This window comes from Danaus plexippus (assembly GCF_018135715.1).
Source record: "Danaus plexippus chromosome 9 unlocalized genomic scaffold, MEX_DaPlex mxdp_24, whole genome shotgun sequence".
NCBI lineage: Eukaryota > Metazoa > Arthropoda > Insecta > Lepidoptera > Nymphalidae > Danaus > Danaus plexippus.
The window spans coordinates 2,335,531-2,358,404 of NW_026869847.1; the positions used below are offsets into that span (position 1 = coordinate 2,335,531).

The 22,874-nt window shown below is 34.1% G+C and overlaps 1 protein-coding gene across 1 annotated transcript in view; it reads right to left on the bottom strand.

Annotated features, from left to right (window-relative positions):
* LOC116767261 (titin-like) overlaps positions 1-22,874 on the bottom strand; it is a 57,313-nt gene that overhangs the window by 17,269 nt on the left and 17,170 nt on the right.

A 22,874-nucleotide genomic window follows, 5' to 3' on the forward strand; every position in this document is an offset into this window, starting at 1 on the left:
GAGTACGGATAAATTTAACCACTTTTATATGTCACTTATATACAACGTATTTATTTGTGATCCCTAACGGACGTTTATAATAAAAACAGCACGTTTTATCTCAATTACTTCAGCATTTTCAACGACTTTCATAACATAGATATTAAAACTTTTATATTAATTATAGCAAACTATCAACCGTCGGTTTTAAAATTCAAAATGTACGTTAAAATGAACGATGTCAAATAGACGGTAAGAGGAAAATGGTTATACATAATGTATTTATACCAATGCCACACATATATATTTATATATATTGAAACTTTGTCGTTAATTTATCATTATATTATATAAAATCATCTATAATTTCTTTATTGGCACGTATTTAATATATTCTTATAATTATAATGTCTATTTATAGAACTGTTATAATCTGCCACGATAAATATTAGCAGTGCCAAGTTAACGAATGCTTAGTAAGGAATTTAATCTCAGCATCACCTCACCAAAGATAACCTCCCCTGTTTAACATATATCCCCTGTTTAACATATATAATTAGCGAGCCATATTCAGAATTACGGATAACAAGAAAATTCATGAATATTCCACAGATAAATATAATATATAAATCATAAAAAAAACACTGAAATATTTAATATCAGCTTTAAGAAAATAAAGACAATTGTGTGAGAGTATGGTCTGTGTTTTCAAAACAATCTCACCGAGGTATGAGAATTGTGAGCAATAATATATAAAAAGATCCGAACTCAATTATATTAAAGTTAGTGGAAAATCCGTTATGAAGTCCGTTGGTCTGTTAATTGAATACTACACGAGTACTAAATGGAAAGTCGCGGAAATTATCACAGAATATATTTATATATATTTAAACAGAGATATTAATTTATTTCATTATAATAGTTACAACAATACCAAGATTCTGATCAAGTTTAAGATAAATCATTCTTAATGCATTTAATGAATCATGCAAAGCCAAGAAACGAACTTGTGTTAAAAAAAAAACTAAAATAATCTAAAAGAATGAATTATAAGTCAGTTAGATGTGTTATTACATTGTTACAAAGGAATCTAACATCATCGCGCGATTATTTGGCAAATAACTCAATCACATAGTAAATTAATTGCTGCTTGGTCTTAACGAGGTTGAGAGAAATCGATCGTAAACAAAACGAGAGGTCGATTGAAACGTAAATAATATTATTTTTATTTATATTTCAGTTACAAATCTTTTGGTTTTGTTAATATAAAATCATCTTGTTGGTTTTCGTGTATTGTTTTATTTCATTATTTTAATCTATCTTGATCTTTTCTACTTGATAATTAAAAACATTAACATAATAGTGTTTTATAATCCGTTACTTAAATTTTTCATACAGTGAGTTTTATACGATTTTTTTTTTATAATTGTTCGTTCATTGACCTCTCAACCGTTCATGCGATATCATTTAACAACGTCATAATTTGCGATAACACTAAGTTAATTTTTAAAACTACACGAAGGTGACAAAACTAATAGATTTAGGCGAAAAAATATTACACTGTTGTCATTATTTCTTAGGTAATTTTAACTAAATATATTATTACTATTAAAGATTTTTATAAACCCACATCTATATTCGGTAATTGTATCATATGTAATCACATTTTTCTGTTAAAAATAATGCAATTTATACAAAAAAATTCATTTCATATCGGTAGTAGAAGCGACGGCCTCACAATAAATCATCGACCCACACAGAGTTAGTACACATTAAAATGTGTGGTTTCAGACAATGGTAATGAATAAATCTAACGATAAAGACTCGCAGGTACATTTCATTAGAAACTTTTCATTTTATCTCCATTTAAAACTATATTATATATTTACCGTAAATCGTAAACCGATTTAATAAACGGCATGACTGGCAACACCATAGAAAGTGCTATTAGGAATTATATTGAAACAGAAACGCGATTGTAAACCGACACTGGTCGTAACGATCTAGTTTCAAAGGAAAATCTCTCTCGACAAAATATATGAGGACGGAAATAACGCGGTTATAGCGCTCACTGAAGAGGTTCTTCGGAACGGGGAGGGAATCGAGATAACTACGGCTGCAGCGTAATGCTGAAGCAACGCCGTGTCGTCAGGCACGCTGTGGTGGGGAGAGCTATATATAATTATTTAGCGAGAATCTTCCTCATACCAAATAACTGCGATATCAATAACCATATTTTTATATTTAAAACAATCCAAATATAAAAAACTTGTTGTACATTGAAATAAAAATATAAAATAATATCATCAGTCTACGAAAAAGAAAATAATTTTAAAAGAATTATTTTCTATACAGTTCCCAGCCAGACTTTTCGGCTTAGCGAAGTTTCAAGCACATTTTGTCGGAATAAGGAGAGTTCCGTTTTATTAAGACAAAAGATTAAAAAAAAATTAAAAGCTTGATAATATAAGGTAACTTTCAAAGCGAAACTCAAACTTTACAAGGTTCTACATAAATCTGGCTGAAATTTGCTTTTGAAATTAAAACTAATTTTTGGAAAACATGGTAATATTTTTATAATTATTAAACATACTTCTATTCTAGAATATGTATCCAGATACAGCATATGGTTCCATTACAATATTCTTCACGTAACTGCAATTATTCAACGCCCCCCCCTTCCCCGCCCCTCCTCCACATTACCCAATACATATGCAATACTTGCACAAAACCTCAACCGAAACTCGTCCAACTGGTAATACTAAATCTGTTAATACGTTACCATAAACGGCACCACCACGACCTCAACTCGAGTATTCACTTCATGGAAACAAATGAATATAAAGCCAGTACATTAAGCTCCCGGCAGTCTTGCCCTCGTATGCGTCAAGTGAATAAAAACCGCCGCACGGGGTGGTTGGCGCTAGCGAAGCGTGCCTCATTTCTTACTTCACGTATAAATTGAAAAGCAAAAAGATCACATTACTTACACAGCGGAAGACTGAACACGAGGCCTCTCAAACTGCATGAACAATAAAATGCATTGAAACATCAATGTAGCGTTTTATAATTCCTATTCAATATAATTTTCCGCCGATATAGTATCAGCAAGTAACATTTAAAACGTATTAACAAGCCAGCCTGTCTAGATCTCTGTTACGGGAGACATGTCTGGCGTCTGTCAAGTGGCGAACGTGAGAACTCGTTAAACAATCTAGTTTCCAATTACAGTGACAACGATCCTACTAATTAATGTACCAAGTAATATCCTGTTATCTGACATTTCCTCAAAATTTCCTTTTTTTATATATAAGAAATTAATATTGATTATACTAACAGTGGTATTATAAAAAATATAGTTATGGCGAAACGTTAAATTGTCTATGAATATTCAGCGGATATCCCGTCTGCAACAAGAGCCATTAATAAAGAAACGATTGAATTAACTTCTACGACGCATATAAATCAGTTTCATAAATCGTTAAAAAAAAAAACATTTTAAAGTAATATAATGTAATTGAATATTGGAAGGTGCGGATGGCAGCTGGTTCAGGTGAGTCAGCGAGGATAATAGCTGGTCAGGATGGAGAACGCGTAGGCAGACTTGCAAAGGAACCTGTTTGGATCAGGCAACTTGTGCATTTCTATTTATAACCGAGCCTTTCTGCATTCGGCCCACATATAATAGTCCATTATTAGAATAATAAATATAGTGTCTTGAATGAAACATATTTTATTGGTCACTCACAACATCCTATATGTAACGTAATGAACAAATAAATACATTATAAATTTATAATTTTATGTATCACCACAGCAGGCCTTGCATCCGCTGTATGTAGTTTGCTCGTAAATAAAGCTAACTTATAATAATTTATATTTTTAGCCTACCTTGCAACAGGTTTTATTAGTTAGTAATGAATTTTTTTTTTATGAAATAAAACAAGAAGATATAAGTCTGAAACTAAAATGAAATGGTTGTAAACTAATAAAAATTCCTAATTCATAAAAAAATATATATATATGTTAGTATTTTAAGATTGGACATCAAACAAAAAACTAACGAAGTGTCTGGAAATATCGAAAACCTTGTCGACAAACTAAACTAGATGTTTCGCGTTACAAACAACATAGCTAATGTTTTATATAAAGTAGTTCCAGCTATTTACAAGCCAGCTCGTTGTGGAATGCAATAAGACGGCCTGCGGTTCGGCCAATAGCCAGGCTAGATGTAAACCTAGAGAACTTTAAGTGGGAGAACTTGAATTATCCAAGTAGACGTTACACCAACAAAAACCTACCAAGGTATCCGTGCAGCTATTTGTGAAGAGGATCAAAACTATAGTTTCATCCAACAAATTATAGGAATCAAAGTTGCATATCAGAATTCGCCTCACGTCTGCGGCCAATAGACGATCAAAAATAAAGATTATTTGAACAACAAATTGCAGCGTTACGAGATTCCGTTCCGTTACGATGAACGCACTGCAATGTTTAGTACACCATTGTTAGTTGTTATAGAACAACGTTAATTACACTGTCGAAAGAACAATCACTCGGAGCGGTCAATGATTGCGTTCGGATGGAATGGGACTGTTCAAGACGAGAGATTATTAACCGTAGGGACTTCGCCCACATGTATCATTAATGTTTTGTATCATCCTAACGTATACAATACTTATGTACGTTTCATTATTATTAGATAAATATGAACATTATATAATATCAAAGTCAGATTGATTGTTATTGAAATCTATTTTATTGTTTCATATTCTTCTAACGTTTATATGAGACGTTTAAGATTTTTTTCATACAACTATTCTCAGCAGACAATTCAATTTACTGCTTCAATTTTAACATTCCTTCCGCCGCTTAACGCTTGACAGTTAAATGACATTCTTTCCGAGCACGCTTATCAGAAATAGATTAGATTTTTAATAGCATACACGAAAGGAAAGTTAACATTTATCTTGATTTTATTAAAACTATAAAATAAGTACGGATTATAAAAGAAAATTGACACAATATTTAAAATAGTGATAATTTGTTTGTTTCAAATCCATTAATACCAACTGAATACGTCGTTTGGTGTCCAGTAATACATAAAACTTGTAAATACTAGTGCTTAAATCTAAAATGCCATCTATCTATCTAGATGGCATTTAGTGCACGACTCGGAAGATCCTTTCACTGTACGCGTGGAAGCTGAACAGTCGTGTGATATTTAGCAGACATTAAAACATCTCCCAAATGTACTAAGCTTCCCATCGCCCCACTCCGCTGTGCGAACTTGTAGCGGCGACGAATTGTATATTTCATTTTAACGAATAAATTATGCAGGCACCATTCGTGCCGGTGTGAATATTTATGAATGGTTCGTGTTTACTTATAAGACTCGAATTTTTTTTATGATTAATTAAGATAACAATAGCTTTTGAAACTTACATAACCCCAGCCTTGTAACACAAAACAAAAGAAATCTCTCCAGTAGCAAATGACTAAATCTAAATATTAAAGCCGTTTCATATTTCTCAAATATTCTAAAGTTAGTGTTTTGACCCATTTCTTTTTTTTCACGACTAACCTCATTAGTTTACGTATTTAAAAAAAATCAAGTAGTGTGATTTTTTTTTAATAAAATTCAAAGTAAGCAAGCGGTTTAAAATATGTATAAGAGTATAAATTTAATGTTTGTTATAAGTATGCTTTTTATTGATAGTACGCAGTCAGAACTTTTGTTATTATTACGGCAGTCGTCTTAGTTGCTTGGTCTGTTCGTCGAATCACGAATGCTATGAGTGACCTTGAGTCCCAACTAACGGATCTCAAGAATCCGATTCGTTTTATCATTGCAAAAGAAAGCGGCGGTCGTTGTGTTTTCCGCGCGAGGGCTTCCAGTAATGGCTGCCGGAGTCACGGTGGCCGGCCGGCGGTGACGTCACCGGGGTAATTAAAAGGCAAACAGAACGCCACATGCGATCGGGTCCAGCCTAGCCGGGACTAGCAGGAAATCGCCGCTTACATCATCTGACTACGTGCCACCTCATTCCTATTGTTATCAAACGTATTAGTCATATCGCGCTAAGTAATTAATCCAAAAATTTTAAGATACTCGACGCTTCTGTTCAGGAATCTCTTTGAATATTTGTAAGGTTTTTTGGTACAAGAAAATTTATATTACGCTTCGTCATACTGGGAAGATGATAGCAAAATATTCAACTATAAATTGAGAGCGACATTTCATTTTTTTTTTCAAATACATTTTAATTATAGAAAGGATATGATACACGTTCAGTAATTGTGAACGGCTTTTGAAGTGATCCTTGAAAACAGACGATCTGTATTTTTATATAACATGGACATATTAAAAAAAAACGGTACGCAGTATTGTTCTGAATTCCATAACTCTGCTATTTTTTCAACTCACACATGATTAAAAAACCATTTTCCAAATAACTGACTGATTCATAAAGGTGTAAACTAACAAGTTCGGAAAATTCCATATCCTGATTTTGCGTTGAAAATTTTGCAATATTTTCTATATTCTGATACACAAATTTTATTATACGAGTCACCAGAAATAGACGGGAGATGAAATTAGAGAAGAAATTTTATTTAAGGGCTCTGTTATTTTGGACGTGCGAAGCATTAAAGCTTTATTGTTTTAACTTGCTATAGGAAATGAAATATAAAATGAATGCTTCTGAATATATCATCCATAAGGAAGTGCAGAACAAAGTAGGAAAAAAAGTTAGTTTAAGAAGAACAAACGGTATAATGGATGAAGTAAATAAAATGTTAAACGACATGAAATCTGCTTCTTGTCAAGCAGGCATTGGTTCGATAGCCCGATGTTCCTCAAACAGCCAATGACCAATCAGTCCGCGTCATTAATCTTGTCAACTGGTATTGCTTTCAACATAATGACGCGTGTCATTTTCAAAGGTGGAAGTGTCAGGAGCGATTTAGATTCCCGTCTGGGATGGGAACAGGGATCCACACACTTAAAATACATTAACCAAACAAAATTAGAAGGGTGGCGGGACTTTTTGAGTACGGAGAGATAAATGATATAAAGCCGGTTGGTAGACATTCTAAATAAGGCGTTATTATAAATAACTTGTGACGGCATAACGATGGCATGAAGATTTCAAGAGAAGCTCGCCCGGGGGCAGGCGGAATGAGGAAAATAAAATATCACGTGACAAGCGACATAACACTAATTTAAAACCCCCCCGTCCAAAATGGGACTGGCACTGTAAATCAAGCCGCTCCCGCGCACGGAAAGCAAATAATTGTGAGTATGAGCGAGCGCGGACGACATGCAATGACACCTCCAGCAATGTTAATAACTTGGAAGCATGAATATTAATATTCACACTCTCTTCCACATTTGCATCATGTTAAAAATCTTTAATAATTCAGGGCATTTTAATTAAAATACTATCTTAATGCCATCGAGTAAGTAGTTAATTAAGAGAAGGAAGATAATTCTGCGATTAATAACTATATTCCTTACTTGACTTGTTTTATTTTACGTAAGTTATAATGATATGCGCTTGTAATAACCAGACATTAATCTCCTATTTATTTAACGAGATTGGAAAGTGAGCGTCTGCCTTCTCGTAACAAGATGATGTTACAGTGTCGAGAACACCGCAAGAGCATGCAACAAGACGAAAGGTATCGTGTGTTGTTAAGGGCCATCAACACTAGTATGGGCACGTGCAACTATTTTTAATCAGACGAATTTACCGAAACAGTTGTTTAGCAGTTACTTTTAATGTTAAAAATATACGACGGGCGAGTTCCGCTTTCTTTGAAGCAAATAAACAAAGTTATAAAAGTAAAGCACGAGCGAGGAAATTAGGCAAATCAACGGATGGAGCAGTGAACTCGCTCTGGCTTCAGATTTTACCGTAATTATGAACACCGTCTCACTAGATCTCACTACACCACCACACTACTAGACATTAAGGTGTAAAAAGCTCTTAAATATAAGTAGTAAGTGTAAGAATTTTAGCTCAGATAAACAAGTAATAAGCAATAAACATTATAATCTGCACTCCAGAATCATAGCTCTCACGATTTGACTCGACCGCAGACCATTAGTCACACTTAACCACTCATTTCTCGGTTTAAGCGAATAAAAAAAAATATATAAAGAAAGACAAGGATTATATGAAACAACAGCTTAAAGAAAAACTATATTAACTATACTATAACAACTTCACCCAGCTCTGTCTGTGAACTTATTTATTTTAAAGATTGTTCATGGATAGACAAATTTATTTTTATGACATGAATATGTGTCATCATAAAAATTCCCTTAATCCCTATAAAATTATTTGAATCAATATGTTAAGCTATCCAATATTTTCATTGATTTGGACGGCAATTAAAATATCTGTAGTCCACTTCAGCCTGCTAATGAAACGCTTAAACCCCCTCAGTTCCGCGACTCCCGTTAAGCAAAGCAGAAACCAATTAATTAAAAACCATACTCACTGTTACTATAACTGTAAAAAAAAGCTCGCAGTACTGTTTGTCAGATAAGCTAGTTGTTTTTTATACAGTGATACTTAACCGGCAAAAATGAATGCCATGATTTATGTGTCTCTTTTTAGTTTGGCTTGAATTCAATTAAATTATAGAATAGAAAGAGAAATAAAAATGTCATAACGGCTTAACTTCGACGATGGTTCAAAGTCAAGGCTTTTAGGAGATATAGTTCTTAAAAAGTAATCGATATTTTGAAATGTTGTGACGGATAAAAAAAAATACATTCATTTTGCAATGTACATACAAACATTTACAATTCCTTTTAAAACTGGAATTTACGATAATTAGGAAGACTTTATGACAGTGAAGGGGTTGGGTTTATACAAGGACCCATTGTTAGAACTGACTCTATGGAATAGGACGGTAATGAGACTGATAAACCGTCTTTGCAATTATACGAACGCTGAAGAACGAAGGTTTCTGAAGCGATAAAATAAAATTTATATTACAGCTGAAGTTGCTTTTTAAAAATTATTTCCTGCTTTTTAAACTTTTTGAAATCCTTAATTTAAATGTAGCTTTAAAGTCTCATTTTCAATAAGAAAATCTGTGACGTTATTTAAAATGTTTAATACACATACTTATTTCGACTTCGATTATTATACAAGGAAGTAAATTTTTAATTATTACAACTATAATGTTTGAGTAGAACGCAAAAACATTACATAAAACTAATAAACTATGAAAAAAAATCCCAGCGAGGGTCGTACAAGTTCAATATCTTTATATTTCTCATCCCCTCGTCGGAGTGGAAGATGAAAACAGAAAAATCTCACAAACATATTCCAATTAAATGCACATCTCGCTAACGAGTTTAAGCAAGCTCTGGGAATTAAAAAAAAATCACAATATAATGTGCAAAATACTCTTCATGTGTCAATCTAAATGAGATCATGTTTTAAAATATTTGCAAGACATTGTTGATGAAAATTAAAAAAAAAAAAGCTGAAGAGACTACAATCGATATATTTATTGAAGTTTACTGCATACTAACTAATCGTATTTATAAAGTAATTTACATATACCTTAAATCCCTTTATATAAATAAATTTATAACACGGTCATATGGAAACGATGTCTGAAATTTAATTGGATTATATACTTACTATACATTATAGCATATATCATACAGGCTGTTACTAAGTAATTTATATTGGTGTAGCATAAACAATTTTAAAACGAAAGCGACTTTTATAAGACTATATGGTTTAATGTATTATATTTAGCATGGAAAGTTGTGGGGCGCTTACGAGCTCGCGTGACGGTGGAAAGCAAAGCGGAGAACGTACATTGGACATCATATTTATAACAGCAAGACACTGTCGACCATCGCAACAAAAGAATACGGTTCACATTACTATATATTATTTATATGTAGCGAGATGAACACCAGCATTGTCGCGGGTGTTCAATGCAGCCATCGGAGAAATTCAGATGGACGAGATAATAGCAGCTCTATTAAAAATATGTAGCGGATAATAGTATTAAGCGACTTACTTTGTAATCCAAGTCAATATTTCATTTGTAGGTAATGTAAATCCAAACAATACCACAGTGAATGACTCGAATAACTTTTATCGAGTGCGTTATAATACAGCCAATAATGATTTTTGGGCCAATGTAGATAAATCTCCCTTGAGTAATAAAACATTCATTAGGGTTGCATAATAGAGGGGAGGTGTCAGAATGCGTGTTTCTACAATGTGCATATCCATGATTATCCAAAACTACCATTCCATATATTTTTATTCATTTGTAAAGATATTTCAGCAACATTGTTCAGTAAAGTTCTAGTTATAGTTATGAAAGGCAGGTTGTCCCAGGTCGGGAAGCCACAGTGGTTCATAACGTTAGTTATTCATGATAATGAAGGCTATACGACCGCCGGTCGCTTAGGGCTACAGGGGTCGACGCCCCTAACGAACTGACGTCACCCGCCCTACAGCTGGCCATGACGTCATCACGCTCGCACAACAACAAAACCTTCCCTAAATCATACAAGTTTAGATCAAATCATATATTCAACAAAGAATTTAGTAACAACATTACATCGTGGAATAGATAAATATTTGAAAACTAACAACTACGTCCATTGGTCCAGCAGATATAAGTATATTTTCATATCTTTATATCATCAGATTAATAACCAATGTTCATACTCAACTACGGTTCTATTAATGAGACTAAAAAGTACGTCGTGGCTAGTCATCATATATTAATAAACATTTTCAAGAGTTCAAAGCAAGGAGTCGAAACTAATAATATAGTTTTATTCTAAATAAATCAGGTGGTATGATTAATTATCCGATTCGGTATAACAAAATGCTAAAGAGAACACTGTCTAAGTACCGTAGCGGCGAGTAGCGGGACCGCGATGATTTCTCATGGTAACACCGCCGACGGTGACCGTCTCGACACATCACACACTAAAATATATTCTCTAAGTCATCTTTGCATCATTCAGAAAATTCCACGGCTGGATGTAATGATGGCATAGCGATAACAATGAGAAATCTGGCACACTGACGCCATGTTAAAAATACTGCAGATCAGAACGCCGAGATAGCCTAAACAATGACTCTAACTACAGAATAGTACTTATTGCACATAATATAGCTCTAACAGTCATTAAATGTCTAGAGATTTCCAAGCGGTAGGATTTATATATAAAGAGTACAGCAACGTTGCGAATAAAAGATACTAAAACGAGAGAGATTTGATTCACCGATGACTAAGATATATGCTGAACGCTAAAAACCTACTCACTGTGAAACAGTCATCCTCGTCTCAGTACGATCATAAGTTAAAATAAGAGGCCACATATAACAGTACCTATACACTTAAAACGGGATAAAAACACTTTAATGATGATTAACAGGCATCTTAAAAACATATAATAGTGTGAAAATTACAACTATAACACCTTTCATACATTTTTTTTATTTGATATTCTTTTTTCTCTTAGAATTCTTAAAACAATAGTACATTTTTAAAGATGAAAATGTTTAGATTAATTGTACAGTTCAAGGTACTATAAAAACACAAATTTTTTTGAACCCACCTCATTCATATTATTAATTTTATTAATAATAATTATATTAAAAATGATGAAGGTTGCTGTTTGTAAAAAATGTTATGTCCTAGCAGTAACGTAACATACGTCTGTCCAGTCACACTATATACAATGCAATTCAATTGAGAACCAGTAAGAGAACCTGTGACATGTCTTCGATTTTGCATAGTAATGATGCATGCCGAATGTGAAACAAAATGTTTGGAAATATTTTACTACTAGTATATACGACAAAGGTAGCAATGTATTGGAAATATCCACAAGACTATTTGGTATTATAGCTCAGTTCTTTTGTGGGGTTCAACAATTATATCGATATAAAACCATAGTGAATCGCTGGATTATTTTTCATTACAAGATTTTCTCACTTTGTATTTAGAAACGAGTAAAAGGAATCCGCGACGCAATTTGTAATGGTCTAGAACGAGTGCAAAATGGCATTTAAAGCCATCGTATAGTAATCCCATTTCCACGGTTCAGGTTCGTAGACCCCGACGGTCCGAGCGAGCCGCTCTCTCGCGTGATATGCGACATCATCCAATATATTAATTGATCCCAATGAAAATTACCACAATAACGACTTACTGTTCATCTACATACCGTCACCATAACTACATACATGAATCAAACCGACCGTGTAATTCCATCAGATCAAATTATAATTAATTCAAGTATTCGTCGGAACGCTTACTCTATGTTTCTCTTATGAACTACAATTTTATGTATCAAATTAGACGTTACAGACGAAAAAAGTCACAAACAGTTTTACTCGTGGTCAAACGTGTACCTGCAAATCGATTCTTCCCTTTTTTTATATAATTTTCGTGGTGCATTTTTGAGTTAGTCAGTACGAACCGTGTGGTAAAAAAAATATTAAAAATCCATTCAGCAGTAGCACCAATCACTTCTTTGTTTTCAGAAATACACCACATTAGGTTATGCGAAAAGCCGGCCGGCGAGATTGGAGGTGTGGGCAAACCGGCGCTACGAGTTGGTACACTCACATGCTAGCGAACGGGGCGAGTTTGCAGTGATGCTGTTTCAGGCGTTCGGCGAATGATTACTGAACTATCGGAGTATGGAACCAGGGGGTGATGGAGACACTAGTAGCATATACGGGCTGTTCGCGGTGGCCGATCGCGCGGCCGGTGTCTGGAGGACTGACGCGGTGGCGCTCAGCCCGGAGCCCGAGCCCGCCCGCACACCCCTCTCCGACGCTCGCGCAGCGCCCTCCAGATGTTGCCGGCTCTCGCGGAAACCTCCAGAATCCATTTACTGACACTCACTTAATACATACTCATTTACAGGCCTTTGTAATTTGTCAACATAAATCAGGAGAATTCAATTTGATATTGAATCGTTGGAGACCGTATTTAAACTCGGGTAGAGATTTATTAAGGCGATGACAAAGAGTTTTATAAATATTTAATGGGATACCATGTGTAATTTTTGTTCATGTGAGTAGTAAGCAGACAATGACTAAATATAAATAAAATCTCAGAACTAGTTATATTAAAACTTTCTTTTTTTATGGCGACACTAATAAAATTTATCGAGTGGATGGAATATCTTCATATATTATTAACAGATCAAATTCAACGTTTATCTATCAACAGCAGCTGAACCTGCTGGTCATGATGAGCCTACTGCTAATGCTCTGAAAGTTTTTGCAGCGAGCAAGTTATGATAACAGACACGACTGCTGATGGCAGAGCCGCAACACCGTCGTGGTGGCGTCGACCCCGCCCCGCCACGCTCTACCGCCTACCACAACCTCGCCGAAACTTCGCACTTCACTTTTCCACCACAAGGAACTGTCAAAACGCACCATCCGTGAAATTACCGTAAATCTGACGCAAATGCCGTCTGTTGAGATTTTATATCGGACAAAAAAAAAAACTTAAAAACAAATCCAGACAACAATAGTCATAATAGGAATCCAATTTATTTAACTGACTCGACTCGGTATTTTAAAGGATAGATTTTATTTTATCGTTTTATTAATTCCTTCCAATCGCTTCAGTATACAATACAGTGTTGCAGTGTGAAAATATAATATTATATTAACAAATTAACCATAACTGCAATACAATAGAAACATTACATGTGCCCGGATAAGGCAACGTTTTGAGCAAGTCGTGCTGAATCTCAATGAGCATTGGCCCTCCGTACCTCCGTAACTCATAAGCCTCGCCATCGTTATAACGGTATGAGTCATTGCAAAAATCGAATATCAATTTGTGTACGCACATGTTGTAACATTAATTGCAACAATTCAAGTTTTTCTTAACTAGCGCCTACACTACAGACTGGAGTCAACAGCGTGGGAGAGAATTGAAGTTTTGTACTGAAATGTTGGCGGTGCAAAATAACCTATAGGTATATATAATATATGGACACTAAATTACTTTCATATACAGTTACTTGACGGATGTCACGAAGTTTTTAGTAAACGTAGATAGCCTCTGCCACCAATTACGGATCATTACTCATACGAGTGATTTTAATAAAGAAATAAATATCATAAGGAGACTTGATATGTACGGTAGCGATTAGAAAATAAAACTAATAAGTATTCTATTTATTTATATTCCTGCGTGTGAAGTAAATTACAACTTAAGCATTACTTCCAATTCTAAGTCACATTATCCACAATATAAATCACCACATGTTCCTAATAATGCACAACATAAAAGGAGTGAAAGCTGGTCAGGTGACTGTTTCTGGTGCTGGTTTTTGTATATTTGTAAGAGTGAGCTTAAAACGTGTCCGCAGAAAGTTTTCATAAAACTACACGTAACAACTGGTTGATATGTAATGAATTTTTAAAGTTTCCCTAACAGAATATACAGAGATTAAGCGGTCGTCGAACTCAGGACCAAAAAAAATGTCAACGGTGGGAGCGTTTAAGAAGAAGACATACCATCGAATCTGCGAGAGCTCTACAAGAACTGAAACATGTCTATAAATAAACAGCGGACGTCACCGAACAGAATTATTAAGATTCACATATTATATTGACATAAAAATGAAACGTATAGTCCACTAGCTATAGGTTCAACTTGTTACAAAAAAAAATCATCATTCGAGGAGCGATTGTCAGAATATAACGAGCCCGTCCAGTATCTTCACAAAGGAAGAACTCAAACACGGACAGTACAAACAATGTAGTCCCCCATCACACGCTACACGCGCCCTGCAAATATTCCTAAACAAAAATATAATAAAAACCTTCGAATGAGAACAATTTACGACCAGTGGAATTACGAGATTAAGAGTGAATTTTATTCTTAACTGAATTACAATTTTATTGATATCTGAGATTTTAATCGATTATAAAGTATGAGATAAATGATGATCATGAAAATGCTGATTTAAATTGCATTGACTGAGCTCCATACAATTTCTATGAGGAAGATAAATTATTAATTGTTAAATAATCCACCGTTTTATTCTTCAGGTAAAATCAATAATCCTGTAGAATAATCAGCAGGAACCAGTAACACAATTCTCATAGATATATATTTCTTAATTAAGAACATAGCAAAACGTTTTATTTATGGAACTAAATTAAAATTTCATGCAAACTAATAACTAATTAAATATATGACCGATTTATTTACTTCCTATAAATAGAAAAGAAAAAATTTATATATAAATAATAATTAAACATGTATGTTAATAAATTTAAAGCATGTAACTCCAAACACGTGAATAATTTGCCACTACTAAATACCTGATAGTGTTTATGTTGGCATCCAATTAGATAATGTTGCGAGATGTAATGATAACGAGGCGACATGCCTGCAATTAGCACCGCACACTTCGTGTATAATTAATAATTAGATATCTGTCCCTTACTTATATCAGTAACGTGACGAAACAGCACTGATATTTATATGATATAAATGTTCACATACGTTTAATCTCAGAAATAAATCCAAAAGTCAACATAACAAAATGTCGTTGGTAAAATTCTATAAATAATAATTCACTTAATCTAACGTCGGATCTATTGAAAGCTCTTCTATAGTTGTTAGTACGTTTACGACATATGTATTATGTGAAAGGAAAATAAATCTGGAGAGTATAAAGTTCCAACATCGAACAAAGCCACCGCATAAATATTAAGGACCAACTCTCAGTGAAACGCTTCATTGCTATGTAAGGCTTCGTTTTGATAAAAAATACATGATCTCCTATATGGAAACATTCTTCATACAATCGTTTAAACTTTAAAGAATAATTGCATGTAATACTCTTTATACTATATAAATAAAGAAAAAACATTGGGAGTTGAAATTTTTAAGTGATTTTAGGTATGAGCGAAAGAGATTTTCAATATATCAAGCGATATAACGTGAACAATGAGAGGAATCTAGGTTTGTTAGTCATCATGGAGTATTATTAAACAAGAATGCCACTTGCTCGCATAGGTAAGACTGGTGTAATAATGATGAAACAACTTGCTCTTGGATGAGTTCCAACTACGACATGCAGCAAAATAAAATTAAAATTTGAAACTTTCACCCAAAATCATTCAAGCCAAAGACTACAATGTATAGCCAAGCAAGATTTTGTTAATAATTTTATACGTAAATTGCATATTAACAAAAAAGGATTTAAACTTTATTTGAAGATCCGCTTGCAAATAATGAGAGTACTATTGTGCACTAGAGGTGCACAAATTTTAAAATATTTAAGAATATTGGCAAAGGCTTTATACCAACTTTACAGTTAACTTATAACACATTTATACTAAAAATTAACCTAATTAAATAACAAAAATACACGCACGCGAACACGCACACGCACACATGCACATGACGCACGCATTTACACATGCACAAGCACACAACCCCCAAAAACACAGAATATTAATTATATTAATCGCTTTATATATTCTACCTAATACAGTTGAGGGCAATTGCATTTAAGTTAACGTAATTATTATGTCAAAGTTCTTAACGAGTCTCGTGGTGAAGGTATAAAAGTGATTAATTCAATATCATGTGATCCGAATAAGCGGTGCCTTGATTGAGGGAACTCTTTGACACAGCCTCATGACTTTAGCTTACAAACGAAAATTAAAAAGTCAGCAAGTTTCGTCCTTACAGCAAAGTTTAACGACACTTGTGGATTTATTATGGACTAGCGGCACCCGCGACATTTTGAACCTCCTCTTTTCATTATAATAATTTATAATTTATGATCATAAATTATAATTTTATATGGAATAAAGTTTTCGACGATACTACTGAATAGAAAAATATGTGGATAGTGCAATAAATAAGTAATCAATCGACATGATTCTTTAATAAGCATAGGTATTTTAGTTATGTTAAGTGAAGCTTGCCACAATATGTAATGAAAACCACACCTTAATCAAATAAGCCGTTTCTAAGCTTACCCTCAGAAGCGCACGAAAATTCTAACACTCATTATTTAGCGTGATACATGCGTTGGTAAGGGTCTCAATAATATTTTTTCTCATAAACCTATTTCACGTATATACGTATAAACAGCAAACCGATACATTTTAACTATATATGTGGATATGTTAATCATGTTCGTCTAATATGACTTAGAAATTGTAAGGTTGAAAGAACTATATTCAAATCGAACACAATAAAGGAAACAATTTATAAATTCAGGATTTTAGGACGGGTACAAGGACTTACGACGAGACATTCCCGACTTTGCGGCGAGAAGACAGGGGAGGGACAATAATGTAATGTCGTCAAAGCGAGGGCTGTTCTCCCGTACCGAACACAGCCCTATACATTTTTATTGCGACACACCCTCCTGCCACGCGTTTCCGACTACTCCACTGGATATAATCACTACCGCGTATTGTTTTTGTTTCATAATTAATTGCGGAATACTTAAGCATATATATATTTTTTTTTTAATAAAACTATTGTTTCACCGTTGCCTTTATTAACTTTTGAACATTTCCAATCAATATGAAAGGATCAATTCATCGGGGACCGCGTCCACCTCACCCTCCATTATCCAGACAAATTCCACCCTATTATTAGAATATATGAAGGTCAGCGAGCGATCGATGCCCAACCAAAATTGCTAAATATTCATGACATCACGCGTTATTGTCATGCGACTAAAAAGTCGAAACGATTTACATATAGGATGATAGGTACAAGACAGGTGGTTCATATAAGGCGGTCTACTGCCTCGAGGTATGCTAATAACATCTACCAGCTCCACCATCGCCGTCTGCGGACCGCGCCCGACATGTCATGTGGAGCATGACTCCATACTTTCATAGAAAACAAATAATGGAAGCCGCTTACTTTCAAGCGACTGCAATAGTGTTATGGACATAACGCAAATTAAAGTTACAAAATCCTAGCTACCAACATGCAAACCAGTTATACAATGTGATCATTAACAAAGCGCGTATCAATCGACATACATCAAAAGATTTTTGTGTTTCTCAAACAGCAATTTTTTGAAGGAGCTGTAACAATGTTTCAAATTTTATTACAAGTCTCACTTTCGTAATTATTTTTCAAGTGGAACTGATATTTGTGTCAGATAATACGTGTATCATTTTGGATTATATGAAGCCATGAGGAGAAAACGTATTATGTTAAAAATAAAGAGGAAAGGGCCCTACAATCTCCGGCCCAGAGATGCTAATGAGCCTGCCGTAGTCTATGCCTTGTTGAACAAGTAGATCTACTTTTATATCAATACATTCTCTTTTAATATCTGCTTCTTTTTTAATCTTCACGTGTTTTTCACTTTATTTTCCTCCTAATTACTGTCTACCATAAGATTGCTCTGTACGCTATTATTTTAATGTCTTTGTATCTGGAACACTGACGACTTTGTTTTTCACATCACAAATGTGAGTTTCGAATAAGGCCGGTAATTAGCTAATCGTGTAATTGGTGATATTAACATAAAATCTCATATTATAAGCAAGATAAATACTGTAATTGTAAAAAGGAGTCGACTAAGGTGAGTTTTAATAGCTCCATAGTAACGTAACACATTTGAAAACCTCATTATTTAAAACACAGCTCCCATTTAGTACTTTCTTGTTATGCTTTTGAAAAAGCTACATCTTGGCTTTCCCCTTTCCATTGTTCATTGCATGTAAGTTGGAGGTCAAGCAACAAAACGCTTTCGAAACGAACCTTATAAAAACATTCGGTGATCCGTTCCCAAGTTAAAATATATTCATTTTATTTGTGATTTAAGCCATCATACGATACTTCAGTATTTGTTTAAATGTATGCCATTGCATTAAACTTATATATTTTGATAGTTTTTTTTGTTTAAATCTATTATCCAGTTAATGGATGGGTTACGTTTAGGTTGGGTGATTGTATAGCTGGTATGAGTCAGCGCCGAGTTGAAAACATAATGCACGAACCTTATTGGAGCTATTAGTCTACACTTCAACAGTAATAAATTTTTATTAACGATAAAATTGCACTTAATATGTAATAATATGCATTTAATTTCACATTACCGTTCCTATATCGTTTACTTTGTTTATATGTTTTGTTTATAAAAACAAAGTGGTCGGATGAGATATGAATGAGAATTCCAATTTGGCAAATAGCGAGTGGCTCACAACCAAGTGTCAAGGTTATATCCCACGTCACGACTAACACTGCCAAGTAGTGACAACTCGGATGTTGAGGTGACGCATAGCTTTTTATTCTGTTGGTGAAATTATCAACGGTTTTATATCATTACATTATGTACGTGAGATATATTTTACGTACTGTTTGTGTTTGTAAAGCTCGCCACAAAGGTTTTCACGGTTGAATGGTTCGGTATGAAAAGTTTTGAATCTGTTTAATTCATTCGGCGCTAATTAAAACGCTGTCGGGAACGTTTTTGATGTTTTTTTTAATATTCTCAGCGGTAGATTCCTGAACGTATTCAGCGGTCATTCTAAATGAGAATAGTATTTGTAACTACTTAATTCATGTTGACATAATACGCTTATTATTAAGGTTTCCGTAGTAAACGTAACGGAATCACAATTAAATTGTTAAATATGGCATTCATTTCAAATTTCGTCAGCCATGTATGGCTGGTTTCTAAGATTGTGAGAGTTAATGACTTCATTAAGATCAGTTAACTCGCTCCTTTTCGGTTGTTACTCCAGTTGTAACATGTTAATTTATAACAAAAGTATAAAGACGTTAATACTACTAACAAAAAATTAAGTTTACATAAAGTATTCTTAAAAAAATCATCAGCTATACGTATAGTGATCATGCACATTTGTTATAGGGAAGTAATGCGAATCAATGTTACACTCAAATAAACTGGTGGCGTGATGGATCATCCAGAGTGACAAATGGCATGCGTTTATCACATCTATGACATTGTATGATTTACAGTGCATGATGTCGGTTTACGGAACAGTCGGCTCATTGTAGTTTAATGGATCTGTCGTTTCATCACCCCATTCATAACCTTCGCACTTGCTTAGTTAGAATGTAACTCTGTAGCGTACGTTAATTCCGTCACTGCTGACATTTGGAATTATATGACTATTGTACTCCAAATATAAAGTGATAATTCGATAATGTTTCCAATTATGCATCAGAAATTTGTTATTTTCAGTCAAAATATAACAAGCTGTTATGAACTACAACAATACATGGCATTAATCGCGTTTAAAGTGACAGGCCTTATCGGTTATCGTGCAATCAGCGGACTGTTGACACAATGTTATCAAGTACCTAATCACCAACGAACGGTCAGTGGGGCTTTGACATGAGACTGTTACAACTCGTACCTCACAGAAACTATGGATTTATAAAAGAAACTGCCCAGAAAAAAATATATACAATAAAAATTTTATATAACAAAATGTTATGAATATTTAATCAGCCGGAAACATCTAAAATAATATAGCTGTTAAAAAGCGTCATATGATAGGAAACATTTCCGACTACAGTAACTTAATACTGCAAATGATGGCGAGCAGTATGTGAAAATGAATCCTACGCATTAACAAATAAAGGTGAGAATAGATCTAATTCAGTTATAAAGGGTAATAATTCCTACTGGCCCCGGGGTATTAGCGACGCCGTCCGCCCCACTTTGTATATTAACTCCGACTGTTTAAACTCCTAAAACTCGTAATCCAATAAGGCCGTCATGTGTCCACTTGAGTGGAAATTTTATTTCATCAATGCTATTATAACAAAAATACACATTCAATATAAAACCCTATACACACTTTATGTGTAAAATCATATCTAACAAGTTATTTTTATATTTTGATCTTGTATTAATAATTTTTCATACTAGAGAACAATAAACTTATAAACGAAGCGTGTCATTCAGCAGGTGACAAAATATTTGACTTGATAATACTTAAAAATGTCGAAAACACATCCGTCTTCTGTGACAATAGAAAAATATTTATTACGTCGACGTCTGGAAAGAACAATGAGAGAAAAATGAGCTAACAATGAAAATTGGGCTCCAAAAACATGAAACACAAAAACACAAAGCAGACATCTTATTTATCATCTACAAACAAGCAGCCGTTGAAACAAAAGCGTGTTCACGTGGCTGGGGGGCAATTAGAAAGGCTTCGAGACCGTGCGGGGATAGGTTCTGAGGGAGAAGTGAAAATAAACTATCGGATTCCACTTCCGATACAATTACAAAACAATGTTGTGCAGCAGCGGCCGGCTGACCGCAGCTGAAACCTAGCCACCGAATCCGATGGCTCGTTACTTTATAATCGGTTTCGCAGCCAACCTCGGTTTTTGCAAGACCTAGTTAAATCATTCCAGAACATTGACGACGCGGAAGTATCTGGTTTTTATACAGTGAAATAATGAGGAAGGCGATTTGTGTTATCAATATTAATGACTATGTAATCTATATCGGATTTTTAAAGATTTGTAATACTGCGAGAGTGAGAGAGAGAGAGAGAGAGAGCCTTTAACTTCCACATTAATCGTGATCGATTCGTCGCTTCGATATGAAAGTAAACAATTGTAAACACCGCTTGCAGTATGTTTCTAGATGGGATGATATGAGTAATAAGATACTTTCTTTTATATAATTAAGGCAAACAAAATGATAGTTTCTCTTAGGAGACAGCGCAATGTAACACGAGACAGAAAAATTATAAATCTTGGCTGGTGATAATATGTGAAGTATTCAAACTTCAAGGATACCTTCAATATATAAATTATTTGTTTTAAATGTACTATTTGATAAACAAATCACTTGGAACCGAATTATAAATTATAGTAATGTTCATTAATTTGATTAATTTAACAGAGTAACAATATTAAAACCATTTCAAAGCAGATGTCCTAATACCCATTGTTCAAGCCAAGTGTGAAAGCTTATGCTGAATGAAGGTTTTTATATTCAAGTTGTCCTTAATTTTCTCCTTGGCACCACAATCATTGCAAAACAATAGTGAAAGTGGCGTACGACGCCCTCCCCTCTAAACAAGTGTCACAATGAAAAACCCTTACATTTATGCGACAACAAAAATCTGTTGAGCAACATAAAAGCTTTTCGCCTTGAGCGTTGCGATCCATTAAAGACACTTTACAAAGACTTGAAGAGCATAAGTTACGACAACCACAGTAACGGGAACCTCAGTTTCGGACTCTGTCAGAGAATGTGCCTGTACACTAGGGATCAAGTGCTTCTGGTTGATTGTAAATACTCATGTTTCAGAACAAACACTCGTCGTACGTCAGAAGCGTGTGACCCGATATAATAAAGTTTTTACGTTCCAATCAATGACTCGCACAAACCATATGACAAAAAAAATACAAGAACAAAATAACATTTAACCTTGAACGAATTTATATCAGTAACATGATTATTGGCTAGAAAAAAGTTACAAAACTGACGTTAAAAAAAATATATTATTATATTTTATATGTCAATATAGATTCTTTTTGTATTTCATTGTAATAACATATTTACAGTAGAGTAAAAGTGCGAGCAAGTGACAAGTTCATGTCCAACAAACGTGACTTTATATAATGCAAGCCGATATGGCTTTCTTATCTGGAAGTATTGCTATTTATAGAAATGACACAACCGAATAGGCAGTTGAGTCGCACTATTTGACCACGATCCACTTAGAAACAAAATATGATAAATTAAAGCACTTAAAGAAATGTAACTTTATTTCACCATTACGTAAACTTAGCAAATAATGATGGTTGGCATTTGTATATATATAATATTAAATAAAACTGAACAAAGACGTTTTATT